The sequence below is a fragment of the Macaca fascicularis genome, chromosome 10 (genome assembly GCF_037993035.2).
Source record: "Macaca fascicularis isolate 582-1 chromosome 10, T2T-MFA8v1.1".
Taxonomy (NCBI): domain Eukaryota; kingdom Metazoa; phylum Chordata; class Mammalia; order Primates; family Cercopithecidae; genus Macaca; species Macaca fascicularis.
In genome coordinates, this window is record NC_088384.1 from 16,167,593 (window position 1) to 16,174,432 (window position 6,840).

Consider the following 6,840-nt stretch of genomic DNA (forward strand, 5'->3'; position numbering starts at 1 on the left):
TGTCTCTACTAAAAATACAAAAAAATAGCCGGGCGTGGTGGTGGGCGCTTGTAGTCCCAGCTACTCGGGAGGCTGAGGCAGGAGAATGGCGTGAACCCAGGAGGCGGAGCTTGCAGTGAGCCGAGATTGTACCACTGCACTCCAGCCTGGGTGACAGAGCGAGACACCGTCTCAAAAAAAAAAAAAAAAAATGCAAATACCTTTAGGAGAGACAACATATGCAGCTAAAATTCATCCGACAAGAGTACAAAGAGCAACTCTTGTAAAGCTGTGAGCCACATGGCTCAGTTTCACAATCGGGTCATAGTCAAAGAAACACAGTTCACCAACAAGAGTAATTCCAGTTTGTCAGTTCTCATAAACAGACACATCACCTGACCTAATAACTGCACTCAGGTATTTATGCAAGAAAAATGAAAACGTATGTCCACACGAAGATTTTTACATGAATGTTCATAGCAACCCTATTCAAAACAACCCCAAACTGGAAACGACCCCAGCATCCATCAACTAGTAAATGCATAAACAAATTGCGGTGTGCCTGGTATATTACTCAGCAATAAACAGGAGCAATGGATGCATGCAGCAACATGGATGACTCTCAAGTGAAAGAAGCCAGACACAAAAGGCTAACCACTGTGTGGTTACATGTATGTGACATTCTGAAAAAGGACGAAACCATAGGGACAGAAATTAAATTGAGACAGGTTGAATTATCTTTTTTTTTTTTTTTTTTTTTTTTGAGACAGAGTCTTGCTCTGTCGCCCAGGCTGGAGTGCAGTGGCCGGATCTCAGCTCACTGCAACCTCTGCCTCCTGGGTTCACGCCATTCTCCTGCCTCAGCCTCCCAAGTGGCTGGGACTACAGGCGCCCGCCACTGCGCCCGGCTAATTATTTTGTATTTTTTTAGTAGAGACAGGGTTTCACCATGTTAGCCAGTATGGTCTCGATCTCCTGACCTCGTGATCCGCCCGTCTCGGCCTCCCAAAGTGCTGGGATTACAGGCGTGAGTCACCACTCCCGGCCTGAATTATCTTTAATGCAAATCAGTGGTTGCCAGGAGCAGGGGCTGGAAAAGGAACTACAACCTATGAAATCTCTGTATAGGTTAATGGCATAACTTTGATATGTGATTGGCTTTGTGGCTTGCTCCTCTGTATCTCTCTGTATTTACATCCGTGAGTGTATATAAAGATGAATACTGCAGGTTTGTTTTTTACTGGCTCGAGTAGAGAGCGGGTACCCTGGACACCTCTTCACCCAGCTCTCTGTCCTCTCTTTATTACTTGATCTCGGGTAAGGATGGATTCTTCAACACTGTTACAGGAAACAGCAAACATCCTTCTAAGTAAAAGGGCATAGGGGAATTTTCAAGGTAATGGAAATGTTCTGTATCTTGACTGTGACGGTGGTTACATGGCTGTGGGCGGTCATCAAAATTCACTAAACTGTACACCTCCAAAAGTGAATTGTACCGCATGTAAATTACACCTTGATAGACCTGACTTGGAAAAAAAAGCCCTCATGTTCCTTGCTTGTTTTTCTCACTCTGTGAAGTGGATATGCAGTCTTTAGCCACACTTCTTTAAAATCCCTTTTGTCTCCCACACGCTGCTTTTGTCGCCTCTCATTGTGTCCCTGCAATAAAGGAAACTCCTCCCCCAGGTGGGGTCCACTCTCCCCATGCTCTCTGCCCTTCCCCAACCCCTGCAGTTCTGTGTCTCCCAATCGTGCATCATAAAAACCCCAAAGACAACATCTGGGTGGGAAGGCTGGAAGTCTTTTTTTTTTTTAAGAACATGCTATCGTTCTTGCTTTTATTATTTTTAATTGACACATAATTGTGCATATTTATGCAGCACAGTGTGATATTTCAATACATGTATATGATGCATAATCATCAAATAAGGATAATTAGCATATACATCACCTCAAACATTTATCATTTCTTTGTGTTTGAAACATGCAAAATCTGCCTTTCTAATTGGAAATATACAGTAAGTTGTTATAGTTGCTCTACAGTGCTGTAGAATACTAGAACTTATTCCTCCTATCTGGATGCACTTTTGTATCTGTTAACCAACCTCTGGCTGTCCTCCCATCCTACTCTCCCCTGACTCTAGTAACCATTATTCTACTCTCTACTCCTACGAGATCAACTTTTTCAGCTAACACATAGGAGTAAGAACATGCAGTATTTATCTTTCTGTGCCTGGCTTATTTCACTTAACATCATGTCCTCCAAATTCATTCACGTTACCAGGAATGACAAAATTTCATTCTTTTTGATGGCTGGATAATATTCCATTGTTCATATATACTACCTTTTCTATTGAGGAACACTTAGTTTGATTTCATATCTTGGCTCTTGTGAATAGTGCTGCAATAAACATGGGTGTACAGATAGACTGACAAACTGATTTCATTTCCTTTGGATATTCACCAAGTAATAGGACTTCTAGATCATATGGCAATTCCATTTTTAGTTTTTTGAGGAACCTCCATAATGATTCCATAATGGCTATACGAATTTACCTTCCCACCCAACGGTGTATAAAGAGTTCCTCTTTCAGCCGGGCACGGTGGCTTACGCCTGTAATCCCAGCACTTTGGGAGGCTGAGGCAGGCGGATCACAAGGTCAGGAGATTGAGACCATCCTGGCTAACACGGTGAAACTCTGTCTCTATAAAAATACAAAAAATTAGCCATGCGTGGTGGCAGGCGCCTGTAGTCCCAGCTACTTGGGAGGCTGAGGCAGGAGAATGACGTGAACCCAGGAGGCGAAGCTTGCAGTGAGCCGAGATTGCGCCACTGCACTCCAGCCTGGGTGACAGAGCGAGTTCCTCTTTCTCTGTCTCCTTGCCAGTATTTGTTAATTTTGTCTTTTTAGTAACAGCCATTTTAATGAGGGTGAGATTGTACCTCATATGGTTTTGATTTGCATTTCCTGATGATTAATGATGTTAAGCATTTTTCTCATATGCCCATTGGCCATGCATATGTCTTCTTTTGAAAAATGTCTATTCAGATTATTTGCCCATTTTAAAATTAGATTATTTGGCTTTGTTGTTATTGTTTTGCTGTTGGATTGTTTGCCTTCCTTATATACTCTGTTCTCAAACTCTTGGCCTCAGGCCATCCTCCCTTGGCTTCCCAAAGCACTGAGATTACAGGTGTGAGCCACTGCACCCAGCTTTTATATATTCTGTTTATTAATTCCTCATCAGATGAATAGTTGCAAATATTTTCTCCCATTCTGTAGGTTGTCTCTTCACTCTGTTGATTGCTTCCTTTAAGCGCTGAAGCTTTTTAGCTTGGGGTAATCCCATTTATCTATTTTTACTTTTGTTGCCAGTGCCAAAAAACCTTTAGCCCTGAACAATGTCTTCCCGAAGTGTTCCCCCAATGTTTTCTTCTAGTAGTTTTATACTTTCAGGTCCTGCATTTAAGTCTTTAATCCATTCTGATTTGAATTTTTCTATATGGTGACCGATAAAAGTTTAGTTTCATTTTTCTGTATATGTATATCCAGTTTTTCCAGCAGCATTCATTAAAAAGACTGTTTTTTCACTACTGAATGTTCTTGGTGCCTTCATTGAAAATCAGCTAGCTGGTCTCAGTGGAGACTCTGCTCTGGGAGGGAGAAAGAGGTGGGAACTCGTGCGAGCCACGAAGGTGCACGGTAGGCAACTGCAACGGTGCTGCCGTGCATCGTAAACAGGTATCTGCTGCTCATGATCCAGGAGCACCTGGAGTTGCGCCTGCTAAACCCTGAATTGTAATTGTCTGATGTTGAAGCTTAAATGCCTCAGGAAATAAAGTCTTTGCTTTCGTTTTTTGGAGGTCAGTTTGCCAGCAGTCAAGAAACCTGGAAAGTCACCATTTAAAATTCTTAGCATTCCCTCTGAAGATATTGCAAGAAATTTAATGAAATGGACATCTATGTGTGACCTATGGGATCATGGACAATCTCCCGAGGAGCTGTACAGTTCTCTTAAAAATTACCCTGTGGAGAAGATGGTTCCATTTCTACATTCAGACTCTATGTATAAAATAAAGATTCACACTTTTAATAAAACATTGACACAAGAAGGGAAAAATCAAGCGAACAGATGCACTTGAATGTCTGCCATTTGAAGAAAAAGTGAACTTAAAGAAACCACAACATATATTATTATGGTTTGGACCGAAACTGCCTTCCTGAGAAGCCACATGATATTTATTTTGGTAGATGGATTTCAGATGGACGGAGAGCGCTTATTGAGTCATACAGTGTCAAAAAGAGGCACTTTGTTGGAAATACAAGTATGGATGCTGGTTTGTCATTCATCATGGTTAACCATGGAAAGTGAAAGAAAATGATATTGTCTTTGATCCATTTGTTGAAACAGCAGTGGACTGTAAGTTGGGTCTTCTCGAAACTCACTCCAACCAAATGGATAAGGTTCTGTCTGAGAAAGCAAAGGAAAGCTTTTCTATTCCTCTTGACAACTAGTTCTTCTAGATGGCCTCCTGATAGCATCTGCTCATTTTGGTGCATATGTTTATGGGACAGACATAGACCACAACACAGTTCAAGGCTTGGGAATGGCCAGGATGGAAAAAACAGCCATGGAGAGGACCAGATGAAAACATTAGGGCCAATCTTCGTCAATAGGGTTTAGAGAAGTATTACCATGATGTCCTGGTTTCAGATGCATCTAAATCTTTCTGGAGAAAAGGTACACATTTTGATGTAATCATTACTGATCCTCCATATGGTATCAGAGAATCTGCGAGAACAGGTTCACCAAAGGAAATACCAACAAAGATTAGAAAAACATCCAGAAAGCCACATTCCTGTTTCCTTGAGTTATCATCCAAGTGATACGTTTTTTGACTTGTTAAACTTCTCAGCTGAGACCCTTGTGTTAGGTGGAATACTAGTCTATTGGTTACTAGTGTATACACCAGAATACACCGAAGAGATCGTGCCCTGGCATCCTTGCCTGAAACTCGTTAGCAACTGCGAGCAGAAATTTTCCAGTCACACATCAAGGCGTTTGATCACAATGGAAATGGTGAAGAAATTTGAGAACCAGGACAGTCTATGTGTGAACTATGGGATCATGGACAATCTCCCAAGGAGCTGTACAGTTCTCTTAGAAATTACCCTGTGGAGAATACCATTTTCTTCAAATGGTATTCACATCTGCAAAGTGATCATTTTTTGCCATACCAAGGTCACAATTCCTTCTGTGAGAAATATTTTAGTGGGGTAACAGAAAAAATTGCCAAGGAAGAACAATCCAGCCAGGAATGAAAATTAAGATTTTGACAATTAAGAAAGGATGAGAATTTGATAGAAAAGATGTCTGGATGTGAACTTTCATGTATGATCCGAACAATATGTACTGTTTTAAAATATTTTGCATAAAAAAGGTACAAAGTAAATTGAGCAATGCTTTTAAAGTTATCTTTGTTTTATAGACTTTTTTGTTGTATGTGTTACTTTTTTTTTTTTTTTTTTGAGATGGAGTCTCGCTGTGTCACCCAGGCTGGCATGCAATGGCGTGATCTCGGCTCACTGCAATCTCTGCCTCCCGGGTTCAAGTGATTCTCCTGCCTCAGCCTCCTGAGTAGCTAGGATTACAGGTGCATGCCACCATGCCCAGCTAATTTTTGTATTTTTAGTGGAGACGGGGTTTCCCCATGTTGGTCAAGCTGGTCTCAAACTCCTGACCTCATGATCCACCTGCCTTGGCCTCCCAAAGTGCTGGGATTACAGGTGTGAGCCACTGTGCCTGGCCATGTTACAGGTGTGAGCCACTGTGCCCAGCCATTAAATAAGATCTAATCTTTTGGATATGATTTAATTTATATTTGTACTTTCAAGTATTAAAGGAGATTGACTCAAAACAGTATTTTTAAGCAATCTACAAAGGGAATTAATATTGTTGACTTTTAAAACATATCTGCTGGATATACTATAAGCAATTAATAGTAGTTAAGAATTTGTTCATTAAGACTGGGTACAGGGGCTTATGCTTGTAATCCCAGCACTTTGAGAGGCCAAGGTGGGCAGATCATTTGAGGTCAGGAGTTCAAGACCACCCTGGCCAACAGGGTGAAATCTCATCTCTACTAAAAATACAAAAATTAGCCGGGCATGGTGGCAGGTGCCTATGGTCCCAGCTACTCAGGAGGCTGATGCACGAGAATCACTTGAACCCGGGAGGCGGGGGTTGCAGTGGGCTGCTGAGATCACACCACTGCACTCCAGCCTGGGCAACAGAGTGGGACTCCATCTCAAAAAAAAAAAAACAAAACAGAAAAAGAATTTATTCACGAGGTGGATTTGTTTAATTTGGTTTATGATTATCATCGATTTACATTGCCACTAATAAACCATACTGAGAATTTCTAAGATAACAAAAATGAAAGAAAGAAAATCAGTTGGCTATAAATACATGGATTTATTTCTGGGTTTTCCATTCTGTTCCATTGATCTATACATCAGTTTTTATGCCAGTGCCATGGTTATTTCGGTTAAGATGGCTTTGCAGTATATTTTGAAGTCAGGTAGTGAGATGATTCCAGTTTATTCTTTTTGTTCAGGATTGCTTTGTCTATTTGGGATCCCCATAAGAATTCTAGGTGGGTTTTTTTTTTTTCTGTGAAGAATTTCATTGCTTTTTGTTTGTTTGCTTGTTTGTTTGTTTTGAGACGGAGTCTGGCTCTGTTGCCCAGGCTGGAGTGCAGTGGCACAATCTCGGCTCACTGCAAGCTCTGCCTCCCGGGTTCACGCCATTGTCCTGCCTCAGCCTCCCGAATAGCTGGGACTACATGCGACCGCCACC

General features: G+C 41.4%; 1 pseudogene; it reads left to right on the forward strand.

Annotated features, from left to right (window-relative positions):
- The first annotated feature begins 4,308 nt into the window (after positions 1-4,308).
- Positions 4,309-5,303, forward strand: LOC102141669 (tRNA (guanine(10)-N(2))-methyltransferase homolog; annotated as a pseudogene).
- The last annotated feature ends 1,537 nt before the right edge of the window (positions 5,304-6,840 follow it).